The sequence below is a fragment of the Eurosta solidaginis genome, chromosome 2, assembly GCF_040869045.1.
Source record: "Eurosta solidaginis isolate ZX-2024a chromosome 2, ASM4086904v1, whole genome shotgun sequence".
NCBI classification, from domain to species: Eukaryota; Metazoa; Arthropoda; class Insecta; order Diptera; family Tephritidae; genus Eurosta; species Eurosta solidaginis.
Window position 1 is genome coordinate 72854886 of NC_090320.1, and position 19729 is coordinate 72874614.

Sequence of the window (19729 nt, forward strand, 5' to 3'; positions counted from 1 at the left end):
TGTAATACCACGAACAGTATTCCTGCCGAGATCTCAAGGGCTTTTGATTTCGCCCTGCAGAACTTTTTCATTTTCTTCTACTTAATATGGTAGTGTAGAAAGGCGTTTCCTTGCCCGCTATGAAATTAGGATGAAAAATCAGCCAGTAGAATCATAGGCAGGATCGCCATGTAGAAAAGCGTATCCTTGCCAGCTATGAAATTAGGCTGAAAAATCAGCCAACAGAATCATAGGCAGGATCGCCATGTAGAAAGGTCCCTAACGCAATTAAAACAAAGAAGACTTCACTGCTTTAATTATGAATGTCGAATTCTCTTTATTCAAATATTTCAGCCTATTTATATTAGATTATTCTAACCATATTCTTACATATCTATTTACATTTAAGCTTACATACTTACATACATAACTACCTTAAACATACATACATACTACTCGGCACAAAATATGTACCTACATATATGAGCTGCAAATTTATGGGATATGCTAACCTTGCAAGTTGCAGGAATGCAAATTGCTGGGATTCAAATTCGTTTGGTTCTGTGTTGTACACGTCTGTTTATTAATGGCTGTGTCAGCATTAATTCTCAAATGCATTTTTATGCGTTGATGAACATTTAGACTATTATTGTAGCAGGTCAGAATATTAGACTGATTTAAATATTTTGGATTAAATTGAATTGTTGGCTGCTTACACTACATCTCCCTTTTTTTAGAATGCTTATGCATTTGTGGAATGCATGAGTATTATATTTTTGTAAATTAATTCTACTTTTGTATTTTAATGTTTGTAGGTTGAACACCTTATTCTACTAATTTAAGTCTATTTTTGTGTATTTTTATTTGCCTATTCTCTATGTTACTACTAAATTTTTGCTTATCCTCATTTCCTATTCTAGATGGGATTAAGGTGTCATAATTTTTATTATTAGTATTTTCTTCTTCATCGATTTCTTCTACCTGATAGGGGATTAATGTAAAATTATTGTGTTCATCGATGTTTACTACTCTAAAGGGTATTACTAAAATAATTTTTCCTATTGGTTTTTTTTTTTTTTGGTTTTTTTTATTTCAAGCTATTAATAAAATTATTTTCCTATCGGTATTTTATATTCTGCAGGGTTATAGAATTATTTTTCCTATTGATACTTTCTATTCCGCAGGTCATCAATAAAAATATTTTTCTTATTGATATTTTCTATTCCGCAGGTCATTAATAAAATTACTTTTCCTATTATACAGGGCATAATAAAATTATTTTTCCTATTATACAGGTCATAAAAGAATTATTTTTCTTATTCTACAGGGCCCTATATATCTATTATCTATTTAGCTAGATCAAAAAATCCTATTATCTAAATTTATGACTTCTCTAAAAGGCGAGGTTTTCCTAGATGCAAACGGTTAAGCAAAGTTTTTTGTGTTGGTAGTCCATTTCAAATCAAAATTGAAACGTATAGAATAAGGTAATGATTACAGCCATCATTGGTTGAAAATTGACATATACAGTAGATTGGGTAGATTCAGTTGGTGCTAGAGCAAGAAGTAGTTATATAGTGATAAGTGATTGAACCAATGGGTACAGGGGATGCAAAAATGTTTCATATCTTTTTTTTTTTTTAACATTTTTCATATTTTCCAGCAATATTTTTATTAGATCTTATGTGTCATGCTATTTTCTGGGTGGCCTTTGCAGATGGGATCGTCATGATATTTATGAAGAATTTCTTTAATTTTTGTCGACATTTGTCACATGCATAACTTCTGGGGTTAATGCAAATATTAGATCTTCGAGAACTTGGGTACCTATTTTATTTTTAAAAATGCTTACTCGAGTATTCATTATTCTTGACCAATTTGTCTCCTAAGGGACAACTGTCTTTTTCTTAAGCCTGGTTGAATATTGTCCTAAGTCAATAACTTCCTCAACAATCTGGTTGCTTGTATTACGCTACAATTTTTCTATCCTTTTGGATGAAAATGAGCGTGACTTGTCTAATTGCAAATTTATTTATTAAGCGCTTTATTTATAATAAGGTTCTCTTTGTGACTTTTTATTTTCTTCATTCTGGCTGGTTTTGAAGTTTCCGATCTTGTGGTAACTTTAGATATTTTGCATATTTCCACTTACGAAAGGTTTTTAGTCAAGCATTATGTTGCGAAAAGTTTGTGGTATAAATCTTCTACCTTGACATCCTTCATAGATGTTGTTTTGATTAACTTCTATAGAAGCTACTACTGAGAATTAGCAAATTGCTGAACTTAGACAGTGCTAATGAAGCTGTCTTAATAAATTCTTCTATTGAGTGAGGCATTTTGCAGTGATTCATTTGTAATATTTACTGTTCTTATCGGAATTGGGTTGAATTTAGAGGATTTAGGGTGCTAATTTGAATATTATATCAATAGCACGATTCCGCAGGTTGAAACTGCTAGCCAAACATCTGAAATGTTTGGGTTAATTTTTGGCTCTGGTTCAGCTGGTGGTTTATATTTTAATATTCTATTCTCTGATGTTTCAGAGTTTCTTTTTCCTACCTCGTAACCAGCTATGGGGTTAATTTTTGTCCACGAAGACATTTTAAAGAGATGATATGATTGAAAGAGAAAATTAAAGAGAAATTAGAAATTTATTCCTGTTTCTTTGGGGGTATTAATAAAAAGCTATTTTATGCTCATTTCCCTGTTTTTATGTTTATTATGTTAAACATTCCATTTTACTTTTATTATTATTTTCTTTTTTTTATCTAGTTAGCATTATAAAAGTTATTATTTAAAAGGTTTTTTTCTAAAAATATTTGTTCTTAAGGAAAAATTTGTTTAATTTAACATTTTTGACATTTTTAAATTTTCTGACAAAATCTTCTGAAATTTTATTTTTATTTTTTTCAGATGATGAATTGTTAAATAAAGTTAATTTTTTTTTTTTGTTTAACTATTAAAAGTTAATTCCTATGATATTTTCTTTTTTTTTTCATTTTCTTTTCTCTTTTTGTATTTTGGTAAAACATCATTAAACATTTCAAAATAAAAATTTTTTTGTTTTCACATTTAAGGAGCCTTATGAAAATGACCTAAACACTTGATTTTCATTTTGTATGTCCTTTTCTAGAAACATAACTCAATAAGTCGGAGAAAAAAAAATTTTTACAGCAAAAATATAATTTTTGCTTGTCCATAGGCAGCCGTTAGGTTGCCCGAATATTTTTTTTTTTTTTTTTTTAAATAATGGTTAAAGAAATGACTTCATACTTAAGCTAGTGTATTTATTATACTTATAATTATCATGCTCCTCTTGTTTATCACCATTGAAAATGTGGTGCGCTTCACGAGATCAGTGTCATTCTTGCTCTGGGGCTATGCTAATATCGTTCCAATTTTAATGTATTTTCCGTTGAAGTAATTGCCACAATATGCTAATCTTCGTGTATTTTCCGTTGAAGTAATTGCCACAATATGCTAATCTTCGTGTATTTTCCGTTGAAGTAATTGCCACAATATGCTAATCTTCGTGTATTTTCCGTTGAAGTAATTGCCACAATATGCTAATCTTCGTGTATTTTCCGTTGACGTAATTGCCACAATATGCCAATCTTCGTGTATTTTCCGTTGACGTAATTGCCACAATATGCTAATCTTCGTGTATTTTCCGTTGACGTAATTGCCACAATATGCTAATCTTCGTGTATTTTCCGTTGAAGTAATTGCCTCACTTTTTATTATTGGTGCCCGACTTTAACACCTTCTCTTTTTTTTTCTTTTTACAAGGCTTAGGCTGTAATCAGCCAGAAAAATCCTGCCGGCTATGACATTAGGCTGAAAAATCAGCCAGTAGCATCATAGGCAGGATCGCCATGTAGAAAGGTGTATCCTTGCCAGCTATGAAATTAGGCTTAAAAATCAGCCAACAGAATCATAGGCAGGATCGCCATGTAGAAAGGTCCCTAACGCAATTAAAACAAAGAAGACTTCACTGCTTGAATTATGAATGTCGAATTCTCTTTATTCAAATAATTCAGCCTATTTATATTAGATTATTCTAAACATATTCTTACATATCTATTTACATTTAAGCTTACATACTTACAAACATAACTACCTTAAACATACATACATACTACTCGGCACAAAATATGTACCTACATATATGAAAAAATTTATGGGAAATGCTAACCTTGCAAGTTGCAGGAATGCAAATTGCTGGGAATTAAATTCGTTTGGTTGTGTGTTGTACACGTCTGTTTATTAATGGCTGTGTCAGTATTAATTCTCAAATGCATTTTTATGTGTTGATGAACATTTAGACTATTTTTGTAGCAGGTTAGAATATTAGACTGATTTAAATATTTTGGATTAAATTGAATTGTTGGCTGCTTACACTACAGTAGGTGTCACACCCATTTTACAAAGTTTTCTCTAAAGTTATAATTTGCGTCAATAAACCGATCCAATTACCATGTTTCACCCCTTTTTCCTATTTGGTATAGAATTATGGCATTTTTTTTCATTTTTCGTAATTTCGATATCGAAAAGGTGGACGTGGTCATAGTCGGATTTCGGCCATTTTTTATACCAAGATAAAGTGAGTTCAGATAAGTACGTGAACGAAGTTTAGTAAATATATGTGTATATTTGTGGGCGTAGCTTCAACCGATTTCGCCCCATTTTCACAGAAAACAGTAACCGTCATAGAAGCTATGCCCCTACCAAATTTCACAAGGATTAGTAAATTTTTGTTCAACTTATAGCATTAAAAGTATTCTAGACAAGTTAAATGAAAAAGGGCGGAGCCACTTTTGAAACTTTCTTTAATTTTTGTATTTTGAATGGAGGTGAATGTTGACATATTTTACTTATATACTGTAAAGATATTCAATTTTTTGTTAAAATTTGACTTTTAAAAATATTTTTTTTTTAAACATGGGCGTGTTCTGCATCCGAGTTTGCTAATTTTTATTTAGCGCATATATAGTAATAGAAGTAACGTTCCTGCTAAATTGCATAATGATATCTTCAACGACTGCTAAATTACAGCTTGCAAAACTTTTAAATTACCTTCTTTTAAGTGGGCGGCGCCACGCCCATTGTCCAAAATTTTACTAATTTCTATTTTGCGTCATAAGGTGAACTATGTGGGTTTCATCGGTTTATCCATCTTTGGTAATGAATTATTGCACTTTTTCGGTTTTTCGAAATTTTCGATATCGAAAAAGTGGGTGTGGTTGTAATCCGATTTCGTTCATTTTAAATAGGGGTCTGAGATGAGTGCCCAGGAACCTACATACCAAATTTCATCAAGATTCCTCAAAATTTACTCAAGTTATACGGACATGGAAGTTACGGACGGGCATGGCTCAATCAAATTTTTTTTTTCGATACTGATGATTTTGATATATGGAAGTCTACTTTTGTACCTGTACAACCAACCGTTATCCAAACAAAGTTAATATACTCTGTGTGCAAAGCACGCTGAGTATAAAAAATAATACAACATGTAAAAATATCAACTAAATTCTGGTTTTGCGAACGAAAAAAGTATATAAGAAAAATTGGTAAAAGTCTAGAACAACGGTCGACTGCTAATACGCGTCTCAAATATCGGCAGTGATGTCAAAAGACCCGTTTTGATCTCAGCATCAATGATCCGAAGGCGAAAAAAGATATACATACATGAAAAACCGAAAAACTACCCCTGACCCCTCCGAAAGCGGTGGTGGGTTTCATAGTGCTTTGAGTAGAACAGCTTTCCTCCCATTGCACATTGGTTCAAAATTGAATTTTTGAGGAATAAAATAGTTGGGGTTAAGCTATCGGTCTAAAATTTTGCATGGGGTATTTATAGATGAAAATAACGTCTTGTGGCAAAAATGGGCGGGCCACGCCCATTTTTCACTACTGCTGCCATACAAAGTGGAAACTATAAATTTAAATTTAATTTCAAACAGGATAGTTTTTTATATATTTCGATATAAACAATATTTATTGAACTCGAAAAAACACAAAATCAAAACCTAAAAGTGCGACTCTGCATCAGGAACATCTATATCTGAAATTATATTACTTTAAAGTTTCTTTATTTGAAATGTGTTTTTAAAATCTTACCGTTACAATTATCAAAAGAATGATCAGTTTCAAGTTCGAGTGAATAAAGAGATTCATAAAGGTCCTCATCAGATTCGTAGTGAGTCTCGCTTAGTGCCGCTTTTGAGGTGGAAGGTAATTCTCATTCATTACAGATGTCAGGCATTCTTAAAAGGGAGACTACTGCAGCTGGCAGAGACAATTTTTGTTTGGCTTTATTGTTTTTCCGTAACGAAGATAATAGTGGATCAGAAGAGTCCATAGCTCTGCCGAAAACATCCTCCATATTGTGCTTTCTTGAATCTTTCCTGGCATTTCCGATACGATCACTTTTATAAATTTTGTTACGCGCTTCCGACACGTTTTCGCCTAAAACACTGAGTGGCAGTATCGTAAACTTCAATATTTGCGAAGAGTGCACTAACAGTTTATGAAGAGTTGGTGTCATCGGATTCCAATCGTAAAGCTGAAAATACAATTTTGCTGTTTCCTCACAGTAGCTCTGAAATAACTGGGTATTTACTTCGTATTCACACGATATTGCTACGAGTATTATGTGTAAGCGTTTTAAAAAACTTAAATCTATTTTAGTAAATGAAGCAAACAATTCTGCGTTTGAGAATGTCCTGCTCGCTGTGTTACCGTCGTTGGTATTACCACTTCCGTTTGTCTTGGGTTTGTCGACATGTAGACCCGTTTCGTCCCAGAAATGTTTTTGAATTTCCCGCTTCTTTTTTTCTATTTGCTCTTTATGTTCTTTGCTTCTTACTTGCCATATTTTCGGATCAAGTATGTAAGAAAGATGAAGGATAAATTCAAAGCAACGAATCCATGCATGCAATGGACTTATACCGTACTGCAAACTATCCGATCTAGGTTCAAAACATGGAGATTTCAAGTCCTTAACTGACATAAACATTTTTGGTCCAGCACCGCATATTGCACAAACTTGGGTAGATTTCGTATCAGTTAAAACGTTTAAAACTTTTCCATCGATAAGAGTCATGTTAAGACTATAGTTTATATCAAATCTTGTATCATTTGACTCATTTTAAGGGAAATATTGACGTCAGAAATAACGATTGATCAAATGACTCGTGAGTATTTTCAAAAAAATTTTGCTTTAATTGGCTATGTCCACTAGAGCCATCAAACCCATAGCTTAAAATTAAAGTTAGTGTATTATCTCCTTTAAACTGGAGCAGAACGTCTTCTTGGAGTAACAAAATTCGTTTGACGGTATGGTTGAGTAAATTTTGTAATGGAACAACTGCTGCAGTTTCTGTTATTTGTATTCCATTGTGACTTATATTCCAACAACTTATTATAGTGGGGATAAATATCGCAATTACGAGACTTGCTAAGTTGCCGAATGTTGTTATATTGTTGTTTTGTGAAATTATTCTCCAATAGAAAAGCCATAGCATCCCCAGGAGACAAAGGTATTGGATGCACAACCTTCGAATCAATTATTTTTTATCTTACTTGGCCTACAAGGAGATTTGTTCACTGCATTGAGAACATAATGAAGATATTTTTCTTTTGAGTGTTTCGCCGAAATCGAAGCAGCATGAAGCAATAAATTTGATTTGTGTTCTTGTTCTAATGACACTTTAGACGCTATTTTTCTTTTCTGCCTTTCGCAAACCATATCATATTGGAGTTTTGGTCGGCCTCGAGGCTTTGCAGTAACGGTTTTGAGAAGTTCTGCCTCGCACTCTAACCACTTCGACTGTGTTTCTGCCACCTTCTACTGGCGTTTCTACAAAAAATTTTAACCTTGTTTTTTATTGATTCAATTTCTTCCTCCCCATAGCTGTTTTTCAATCTTCCAACAACGCAATCGAACACCGCAACAAAATCTTTTTTATTATCAATCCAAACTTTGAAAATTTCGCCATTTTTGACTACACCTTGCTCTGAAAAATTGTAGCCTCGCTTGCAAACTCTTGCAGATAAAATAACATTTGCATTAAAGAGGACACTATTAGCTGAAATTACCTATATAATTTATATTGATCCTATTTGATCCAACTTAGTTATATTCTATTTAACACAGAAAAAACTCACAAAAATTAAAACACAACACGGCTTATTTAAACTCAAAAATATATTAAAGATTATTATTGTTTCAGAAAAAAGTTTGTTGTTCCTGATTTTACATACCTTTATTAATATTTTCCATTTTATAAACACACTTTATTCAAATTCGTTAGCTTTTTATCACCACTTGAGATTTTTATATAATTTGAGTAAATTCGTTTTTACGAATACAAAAATCAAAACCAAGACTTTGAAAGCTTTCTGACAAACAAGTGGTAGCCAGCTGACATTATTTTTTTAATTTTTTATTTACTACAGTAATGTGTAATAAAAGGTAATTATTTTTTTTGGGAAGAAGCAAAAAGGATACAGAGGCTAACACCAATGACCTTGAGCGGGTAATAATGCAGTTTTCCTTCAGATTTGGGGATTTCGCTACTGTTTATTTTAAAACAAAGATATAACAGAGCAATAAACATAAACACACAACTGCCATTGCACTAAAAAGCGTTATTACAAAAAAAGGGCAGGGTTATTAACGAAATTTTCCAACTTTTACTGGAAATAGTTTATTACCTGCATCTACGCATACGCACTTTTACAAAAGCGATTTAACCGATTTAGTCCATTTTTACTGAAAATATTTCCTGCTAAACACCAAATTTTTCGTCGAGTTATGGCTCCAGAGACGTTGGGAAATGAATTGTAAGAAAGGGGCAGTGCCACGCCCATTTTTCAAGATTTGAATTTTTTCCTATTTCTTGTTATAAAGGCACAAAATACGATTGTTAAAAAACAATTTTTCGCTAAGATTTAACTTATTGTTTTTGCCTACGACCCTTTTTAAAGTCATTTATATTAAATTGGGCGGTCTTTAACCGATCTCGTCCATTTTTGCTAGAAACATTTCCTGCTATAGGTAAAATTTGTGTACCCAATATTATTACGATTCGTTCATTTTTTTCGAGTTATGGCTCCCGAAACATAGAAAATTGCGTATTCATAAAAGGGGGCGGTGCCACGCCCAATTCTTTAAATTTGAGGTTTTTATCAAGAGTCTCAATATCAGCCCACACGTCAAATTTCAACATTCTAGATGTATTATTTACTAAATAATCAGGTTTTTTTTGTTTCCAAAAATGTTATATATATAAAAAGTGGGCATGGTAATCATCCGATTTCGCTGATTTTCAATACCAATCTATTCTGGGTGCAGATAAACTCATGTACCAAATTTGATCAAGATATCTCAATATTTACTCAAGTTATCGTGTTAACGGACGGACATGGCTCAATGAAATTTTTTTTCGATACTGATGATTTTGATATATGTCTATATCTATCTCCATTCCTTTATACCTGTACAACCAACCGTTATCCAATCAAAGTTATAATACCCCGTGCACAAGTACAGCTGGGTATAAAAATGTTAGCATAGGTGTTGTTAACAGCTTATCAGAAACAAAACTGTAAAGGTAGAGCGCAGTTTATAGACATATAATATCTTCGTTACTCCGAAGTTTCCAATCCAGATGGACTTTAAGTACACGGTTACTACGGTAGGCATCTTGGTGATGGTGTGAGGGCTTAGCCGAATTCCGTAGGGACCGACTATGTGGCTGAGCGGTTTAGGGCTGGCATCTAGGCCGTTTCGCCTTATAGGAAGGTGGCGGGATGTCGCTGACCAGACAGCCAACCCCTTATGCAGGGTGTTAGGCGGGCCATGCCTATTGAATGATTTGCAGCCGGGGATATATTCGGTTAATATTAATCATCATTTACCCACATACATACAAGGCAACGAAGAGATAACTAACACACAGGTGTAGTCATCAGTCGAAGTAGTACTCACACATACACACGCATATGACTATGCGAGAGACTATAAACTACAAATATACATGTACATATATGGATAGTAACAAAGCATGAATTTCTAGAAGTTACTAGACCTTGTAGAAATGGGTGGACGAGACAACAGAAAGTATATAAAAGCAGCGAAAGCTGAGTAGTCAGGGAGCAGTTTGATTTAAGCACGCTATTGGTTGCGATGTATAAATGTTATTGTGAAGTACTTTAAAAATAGTCTAATAAAGACCATTTTGCATTAGTGAATATTGGAGTTATTTATTCAACAATTTAGCGATACGAACGTTAGTAGAAGGTGTAAAATAAGCCGAATATCTCAAAATTCGTTACAATATGTTATAAAAATTTGACATCGCATTGCATAAGAAAAAAATAACTTAGGCTAAACCTAAGAGTATGGCAGTATGTAAAGCGGCAAACGAACATTCAAAGCCAATGCAGTTATACAAATCATTGCAACGCGAGCACCAATGACGCAAGGGACTATTTCTGGCAAAATTTTGCCGGCATAGAGGTAAATGAAAAGCCACAAAATGTCTGGAGGCCCTAGCAGGAACACCAAAATTTAGTTGTAGTTGTAGTAGTTGTTTGCAAATAATTCAAAAATTTTATCATTTCTGTCGAGAATTTAAGATAAACTTTCAAAAGTATCAAAATCTCTAGCAACTCCCAAAGTGTGGAGCACGGAGTGCAGCTGAAACTCATCATTTGTAGTGAATTTTATGAGAATCACAAGTATATTTGTCATAATACAATAACAACAGTGGTACAGCAAAGAAAGTTTGATAATATAGCTACCAACAACAGAAAATCTCCCGCCAATTCCTGTGCTGAAAGCTTTCAATAATTCAACAATGGCATTCGTGCCATCTATCGGTTGATAGCCTAAAATAAATTATACCATCTACGCCTGTGCTGCCAACTCATGTGGTTCCAACTCATCTATTTTTCGGAGTATTTTTTTGGAACACCATGTCTCAAAATTCTGGAAAGCGTTGTGGCGACACCTTGGGCAATAAGCTGAAATAATTTAAAAGGCTCCTCGTCTAAGCGAATCATCTCCTAAGCTCATCCGTACAATCGACCAACGGCTCATAAAGGTCAATGACTCGTTGTCCAATAAAATAATGGAAGCAGAAAAGCGTATGATGGAGTTTACATGCAGAAAACTGGAAGATAAATTTGAAGGCCTGAAGAAGGAGCTAAACGAGTTAAGTGGTAGAATTAATCGCATGGAGGGTATGTTTGAGAGGATTGGCCACCTCGAAAATGAAATAGCCACACTAAAACAGAGAGTATGTAAGCAGGAAAACTTTATATCTAAGCAAGAACTCCAAATTGCTGCATGCGACGTCCGAGTTCATGGGATTCCCTTCGAGGAAGGGGAAAACTTACAAAAGATTTTCCACCACCTCTGCTTCACGCTAAACTTACAGCCACCCCCCCTAAAAAGTGTTTTTCGGCCGAAACGTAAACTACCCCCCGGTACGGTTGATCCGGCCGTTATCATTAAATTTTACACACCCGCGGACCGAAATACGCTGTTGAAAACGATTGCGAGCTTCAGGCGCCACAACAACACCAAATGGCTGCGACTCGTGCATGTGGGAATAAATTCCAATGAGCCTATTTTTGTTAATGCATCGCTGACCAAAAACAACTATGAGATCTTCAAGGCTGCGATCCATCTAAAGAAGAGGAGAACGGTTTCATCGGTGTTCACAATGCGGGGTATGGTGCATATAAAGCGAAAAATCAGCGACCGACCCGAAACAGTCCCCAGCCTGAGTTTTCTCGAGAGTCTCGACCCGGAAAACAATATTTCCTTTCGTGAAGACAACACGCCGGTTGCGAAAAACGCCCTGGAGGGCCACCAAAGGCTTAACTAACAGCCTCCTGCTAATAAATATTTCTCTTTGCTCTCTTCTAATCCATTCCTTCTCTGTCTTTTTCTCCACCTACAACATCACAAAATCATTAATTATGTTGTTAGCCAAATTCAGTGTAAATCATTCACTTAATTATTTTTATAATGTTGGTCTCCGATAATGAGTCCCCGAGTTCCAAAGACTGTCTATCTACTTTGTTGCGCATAGTCAGCAAAAAAGCCAACGGGCTGAAAGTTATTCATATCAATGCGCAAAGCCTTTATAAAAAGCTTGACGAGTTGAGGTTTCTGTCAGAAGGCTCCGATATTGATGTCATATGTGTTTCAGAAACATGGTTTTCTTCGTTTCATAGAAATTATATGGTGAAGATAAATGGATACCAACTTTTCAGAGTTGATAGAAGTGGTCATGGTGGTGGTGTTGCGATATATGTAAAAAGTAGTATGTCCTGTAAATTGTGTTGTTGTTCTAGTCCAGGTGATCCTGTGGAATATGTGTTTGTTCATATGTTTTCTGATAATAATAGTAGCTTTCTTATCGGCTGTGCATACAGACCGAATCGACTAGTAGATTTTTCCGCGTTTATTGAATTTCTTCAATCGTTACTATTAGACTATGACAATATTATCATCGCTGGAGATTTTAATAGTAACCTACTGGTGGATGTCACTTTAAAACAAAGCATGGAATCTCTGGGACTTTTTCCCACAAACTGTGCTATACCAACGCATTTCACAAATACTAACTCTTCTCTATTAGATATATTTTTTGTCAATGATCTTCATAAAATGATTCACTACACGCAACTATCCGCCTCCTGCTTCTCAAAACACTACCTGATATTCCTAAACTACAACTTCCAAACATCATGTAGGCCAAGTTCGTTCGCGTATCGCGATTACAGAAGTATAGATTATTATTCTCTTGCTGAGTCCATTGAGTCGGTTGAATGGAGCTTGATTCGTACGTTAACATCGGTTGATGACCAGACAAAGTTTCTGCAGGATAATATAAATAAGTTATTCGGTGATCACGTTCCACTAAAAATAAAAACACCTAAATACAAGAATAGCCCTTGGTTCAATGCTACATTAAAACACCTTATCCACCTTCGTAACCAAGCCTACTCACGGTGGAAAAGGTACAAAACAGTCGAAGCGCATAGCTGCTTTAAAACAGCTCGGCTTACTGCAAACAAAGCCATAAGGCTGGCCAAGGCAAATTATTTTAAGTATAAGTTTAGTTCTGATTTGAATACAAAAGAAAAGTGGAACAAAACCAAACAAATAGGAATTAAAAAAAAATAAAAAAAATGTAAGGCGCGATAACCTCCGAAGAGATCTAAGGCCGAGCTTCTCTTCCAATTTGCGTCGTGCTCCTCTTGATTTTTCCCTACAAATTGGCCGGACGGGACCTACACATGTTTTATGCCGACTCCGAACGGCATCTGCAAGGCAGATGAGTTTTCACTGAGAGCTTTACATGGCAGAAATACAATCGGAGCGCTTGCCAGACACTGCCGAGGGGCGACCCCGCTTAGAAAAATTTTCTTCTAATTGAAAAATCTTATTTCTAAAATTTTGATGTTGCTTTGCCCGGGAGTTGAACCCAGGGCATACGGTGTGATAGGCGGAGCACGCTACCATCACACCACGGTGGCCGCCACAAGTAGGAATTGGTAAGCCCAAAAGTGACCTGTCTCATCCCCCTGATGTCGACATCAACGAAATAAATAATACTTTTGTAAGACTACCAAACTCAGCCGACAACGTGTGTATTGATAACTACTCCGTGCGTGTTAATGTTGACACTAGCCCTTTCGAGTTTGTTTGTGTCGATAATTGTGATGTTGTCCGAGCCATACTTTCTGTGAAGTCTAACGCAATGGGGCTTGATGGTATATGTTCAAAGTTTTTAAAAGTCATTCTTCCCAAAATCCTTCCCAACATAACCTACTTGGTCAACTCAATTTTGACGACCGGTGTCTTCCCAATATACTGGAAAGCTGCAAAAGTTATTCCAATCCGTAAACAAAATAATGAGTATCGACGAATAGCCATACTCCCTTTCCTCTCTAAGGTCGTTGAACGTATTCTACATGGGAAAATCGTATCATATGTACATGAATACAAGCTCCTGTCAGACAGAAGAGTCCGGTTTCAGGTCAAAGCGGAGCTGTACAACGGCACTATTATCTGTGACAGAAGAAATTCGTGAGCGAGTGGATGAAAGTTACATTGCCTTCTTAACACTTCTTGACCACTCTAAAGCTTTTGATTCTGTAGACCACACTCTGCTCTGTAGGAAGCTGGTAAACTTATTTAACTTCTCTGGTCATGCAGTTGCCCTTATAAGATCATATCTTGGCGATAGAACTCAAGCAGTATGTGTAGATGGTGAAAAGTCTGACTTCCTACATGTCTTAAGAGGCGTCCCTCAAGGCTCTATCCTGGGTCCTCTGTTATTTGTTCTGTATATCAATGACTTACCCGATGTCCTTAAGTATTGTAATGTTCATATCTACGCTGATGATGTGCAATTGTTTACGTGTTGTCCTCGTGATCAAACTAGCTTGTGCATAAGTAACTTAAACCACGATTTGAATCAAATATTTTCATGGGCTAATATGAATGGCTTATGTATAAACCCGAATAAGTCAAAATGTATTGTTATTCATAGAAGGTCTTTTCCCACTAATGATTTAGAGAATGTAGTGTTCGACAATACCGTTATAGAATATGTAGATACGGCGAAAAACTTAGGTGTAATTTTTAACAAAACATTGACATGGAAAGACCATATTTTTAGAACGGTTGGGAAAGTGTATGGAATGCTTCGTACACTATGGTTAACACAGTATTTCACGCCTTTGCACATAATACTATGTTCAAACAGAAAAATAAATTGAGGAAATTTCGATTTGAATTGAGTGCTGTTCATACAACTCGATTTAGCTTACACAATAGTAATTTGATAGCTGGTTGGCTCATCTCTACAGCAAGAAGATACCTTTGTTCAGACTGTCAAAATGTGCGTGTTGGTATTAGGCGAATGAAATGGAATGAAAACATAAAACTTTGAAATTTTTGTGTGTTGTAAGAAAATGTGTTCAATGTTTTGGTTTCATTTTGAGTTTGCCATCTTCTTTTGACAATCCCTACTCCAGTGAAATGAAAGACATAAAATCAGCTGATGAAATGAGCCAACCATATAGTTCAGCCATGCGCAACTGACGTTGAAATCTACTCAATAAACACACTTTACAAGGTTGTATTTGCAGTTTGAAACAATTTATTACGCAATTTTTTTTCAATTGGCAATTTATTATTACAATTTATTATATGATAAATTGCGTAATAAATTGCCCAAATAGTATAAATTGCCAATTTGGTGTGTGTTTGAACCTAGTATAAGACTACTTCTGGCTAAAGCGTACTTAATACCTCGCTACTCCATGGTTGTGTGATTTACTCAAACTGTGACTATCTGTGTAAGAACAAACTAAATGTTGTTTACAACAACATTGCTAGATATGTTTATGGGTTGAAAAGACTTAACCACGTATCTCAACATGCTGAAAGGTTGCTAAACATTTCTTTCGAAAATCTTTTAAAAGTCAAAACACTGTCCTTCCTCCATAAATTGATACACACGAAGGAACCTGACTATCTATATCGTAAGCTTATTTTTCTGCAATCATCAAGATCGGTGCTTCTTCTTAAGCACATCAGATACCGCACGCTAACCTCTGAGCGCCAATTCTTTGTTACTGCAATACGTCTTTGGAACTCGCTACCTACAAGTCTTCGACTCTTAAGTAATGCTCTGCACTTCAAAAAAGAGCTAACATCATTTTTTAACGACTCTTAAACTGGATCTCAAATTGTTGTTGTTAAAATGTTCATTTTTAAGTCCTTTTCCTTTCTCTGTGTCTTCTTTCTTTATTTGTTAAATACTATTCAATCTATAACCAGCCAAAAGTTATCATCACTACTGCTGTCTTTTAATATTTATTAATTACTTTTCTTTAGTTTTAAGATTTACATTTACATACATAAATATTTCACTATTGTCCGTTATATTTAATTTAATTTGATTAATCTAATTTATTATTATTATAAATGTTCAATTTTTATAGCTCATGCTATTCATGACTAGCACTGTTAAATAATTTGTCAAAATTGTTGTGCTAGGAACAAATTTTCAAATAAATACATACATACATACATACTGATTAGGTCTGGGGAGTCAATCACGATGATGAGCTTGTGAATGAACATAATGCGGAGTAATACACTACGATTCTCTAGAGATGTCAAATTAATTATAAGAAGCATATTCATGTATGGTGGAACATGAGTACTTGATTCCCAGTTGAGACCTCGTAACGCAAAAATTAAAAACTGTCTCTGGACCGACTCAATCCGATCTATATGGATTTGATAGATTGGAGACCAAACACATGAACAGTACTCCAGAATAGTACGTACCAGCGAGGAATAAAGAATATTGGTGAATAAGGGTTGTTGTTGTTGTAGCAGTGCTTCGTCATCAAACTCTTTAGCCCAACGTTTGATAAATCCTAGTACACCAGTTGCTTTGTTTATAGTGGTTGAAATATGTATGGTAAAACTTAATTTCGCATCAAAAAAAAAACACCTAGATCAGTTACAACAGATATCCGCTTCATAGGGTTACCGTTAAGTATAAAAGATGCCAGGCCCGGCTTCACCCGGTGAAAAGTCATTTGCTTACATTTAGAGCAATTCAAAAAAAGTAAATTTGCAGTACACCAGCTTTGAAATGAGTCAAGATCGGCCTGAAGCTGATCAATACAGGACAAATTTGAAGGCAGATATGTGTAACAAAGTTTTACATCATGTGCATAGATAAAAACTCTAGAATGTAAGATAACCTGTGGTAAGTCATTAATGAACAGGGTAAAAAGTAATGGACCCAAATGGTTACCCTGGGCCACGCCAGAAGTTACATCAAACGACTTTGAAAGATTGTTTTTGAAGAAAACTCGTTGACCCCTATTTTCAAGATAACTTGAAATCCAACTTAATAAGGGACCCCCAGCGGGTTAGGGGGTCAGAATATACCCGCGGTAAGTATGCCTGTCGTAAGAGGCGACTAAAATACCATATTAAAGGGGCTGTGTAGCGCAACCCTTCAGGTTGCCAGCGCAATATACAGCTTCTCCAAACCCAATTGTCAACCTCACCTATCCGCGGCGAATCCTGTTTCACTAACAGACGAGGCTCTGGCGACCCCAAGCTCCTCATGGAACTTGGGGGTGGGGAGGGAGGGATGGCCTGAAGGTTTACTGTGGCCATATAAATCGTTCCCGAGATGGTCGGGCTAGCACCTTAAAGGTGCTGTGTTACCGGAGCGTACCGGATCTGTATCCGGCAAAGGACCATCACATCGATAACACTCCCCAAAGCCTTCGGGGAGCAACCTTATGGCTACAACAACAACTTAATAAGGGCGTTGGAAAGCCCAGAAGATCAAGTTTGTGAACTAAAAGCTCGTGATTAACAGAGTCAAATGCTTTACTAAAGTCGGTGTAAATGACATATGTTTGTTTGCAATCTAAAAAACCAATCATAACAAATGACGTAAATTCAAGCAAGTTGGTAGTTGTTGATCTCCGACGCACAAAACCATGTTGACAAGGTGATATTAAAGAGTTACACAGATATTGAAGCTGGTATGTAATTATCTGATCAAAAGTTTTAGGGATAGCTGAGAGCTTAGCTATGCCTCAGTTTGAAAGTTATTGAAGAAGACAGACGTATTTTTTAACCTGAGAGGTGTTTAATCCAGTGATTGAATTTATTAATCAATAAAACCTGCGAAATAGACGCTTAAATTGTTTATGTCGCTAAGTTTTTGAAATAATAAATGTAAAAGAATTGCGAAAATCATAATTAACAAGTAAGGAAGGCTAAGTTCGGGTGTAACCGAACATTACATACTCAGTTGAGAGCTATGGAGACAAAATAAGGAAAATCACCATGTAGGAAAATGAACCTAGGGTAACCCTGGAATGTGGTTGTATGACATGTGTATCAAATGGAAGGTATTAAAGAGTATTTTAAGAGAGAGTAGGCCATAGTTCTATGGATGAACGCCATTTAGGGATATTGCCATAAAGGTGGACCAGGGCTGACTCTAGAATTTGTTTGTACGATATGGGTATCAAATGAAAGGTGTTACTGAGCATTTTAAGAGGGAGTGGGCCTTAGGTCTATCGGTGGACGCCTTTTCGAGATATCGCCATTAAGGTGGGCCAGGGGTGACTCTAGAATGTGTTTGTACGATATGGGTATCAAATGAAAGGTGGTAATGAGTATTTTAAAAGGGAATGGGCTTTAGTTCTATAGGTGAACGCCTTTTCGAGAAATCGCCATAAAGGTGGACCAGGGGTGACTCTAGAATATGTTTGTACGATATGGGTATCAAATGAAAGCTGTTAATGAGTATTTTGAAAAGGAGTGATCCTTAGTTCCATAGGTGGACGCGATTTCGAGATATCGCCATAAAGGTGGACCAGGGGGGTCTCTAGAATGTGTTTGTACGATATGGGAATCAAATGAAAGGTGTTACTGAGCATTTTAAGAGGGAGTGGGCATTAGGTCTATAGGTGGACGCCTTTTCGAGATATCGCCATTAGGGTGGGCCAGGGGTGACTCTAGAATGTTTGTACGATATGGGTATCAAAAGAGAAGTGTTACTGAGCATTTTAAGAGGGAGTGGGCATTAGGTCTATAGGTGGACGCCTTTTCGAAATGTCGCCATTAGGGTGGGCCAGGGGTGACTCTAGAATGTTTTTGTATGATATGGGTATCAAATGAAAGATGGTAATGAGTATTTTAAAAGGGAGTGATCCTTAGTTCTATAGGTGGACGCCTTTTCGAGATATCGCCATAAAGGTGGACCAAGGGTGACTCTAGAATGTTTGTACGATATGGGTATCAAACGAAAGGTGTTACTGAGAATTTTAAGAGGGAGAGGGCATTAGGTCTATAGGTGGACGCCTTTTCGGGATATCGCCATTAGGGTGGGCCAGGGTGACTCTAGAATGTGTTTTTACGATATGAGTATCAAATGAAAGGTGGTAATGAGTATTTCAAAAGGGAGTAATCCTTAGTTCTATAGGTGGACGCCTTTTCGAGATATCGCCATAAAGGTGGACCAAGGGTGACTCTAGAATGTTTGTACGATATGGGTATCAAACGAAAGGTGTTACTGAGCATTTTAAGAGGGAGTGGGCATTAGGTCTATAGGTGGACGCCTGTTCGAGATATCGCCATTAGGGTGGGCCAGGGGTGACTCTAGAATGTTTGTACGATATGGGTATCAAACGAAAGGTGTTACTGAGCATTTTAAGAGGGAGTGGGCATTAAGTCTATAGGTGGACGCCTTTTCGAGATATCGCCATTAGAGTGGGCCAGGGGTGACTATAGAATGTTTGTACGATATGGGTATCAAACGAAAGGTGTTACTGAGCATTTCAAGAAGGAGTGGGCATTAGGTCTATAGGTGGAAGCCTTTTCGAGATTTCGCCATTAGGGTGGGCCAGGGGTGACTCTAGAATGTTTGTACGATATGGGTATCAAACGAAAGGTGTTACTGAGCATTTTAAGAGGGAGTGGGCATTAGGTCTATAGGTGGACGCCTTTTCGAGATATCGCCATTAGGGTGGGCCAGGGGTGACTCTAGAATGTGTTTGTACGATATGGATATCAAATTAAAGGTATTAATGAGGGTTTTAAAAGCGAGTGGCCCTTAGATGTATATGTGAAGGCGTTCTCACGATATTGACCAAAATGTGGACC

General features: G+C 36.1%; 1 pseudogene; it reads right to left on the bottom strand.

The window, feature by feature from the left end:
• Positions 1-3310: 3310 nt before the first annotated feature.
• On the bottom strand, positions 3311-3404 carry LOC137242973 (U6 spliceosomal RNA; annotated as a pseudogene).
• Between the last annotated feature and the right edge of the window lie 16325 nt (positions 3405-19729).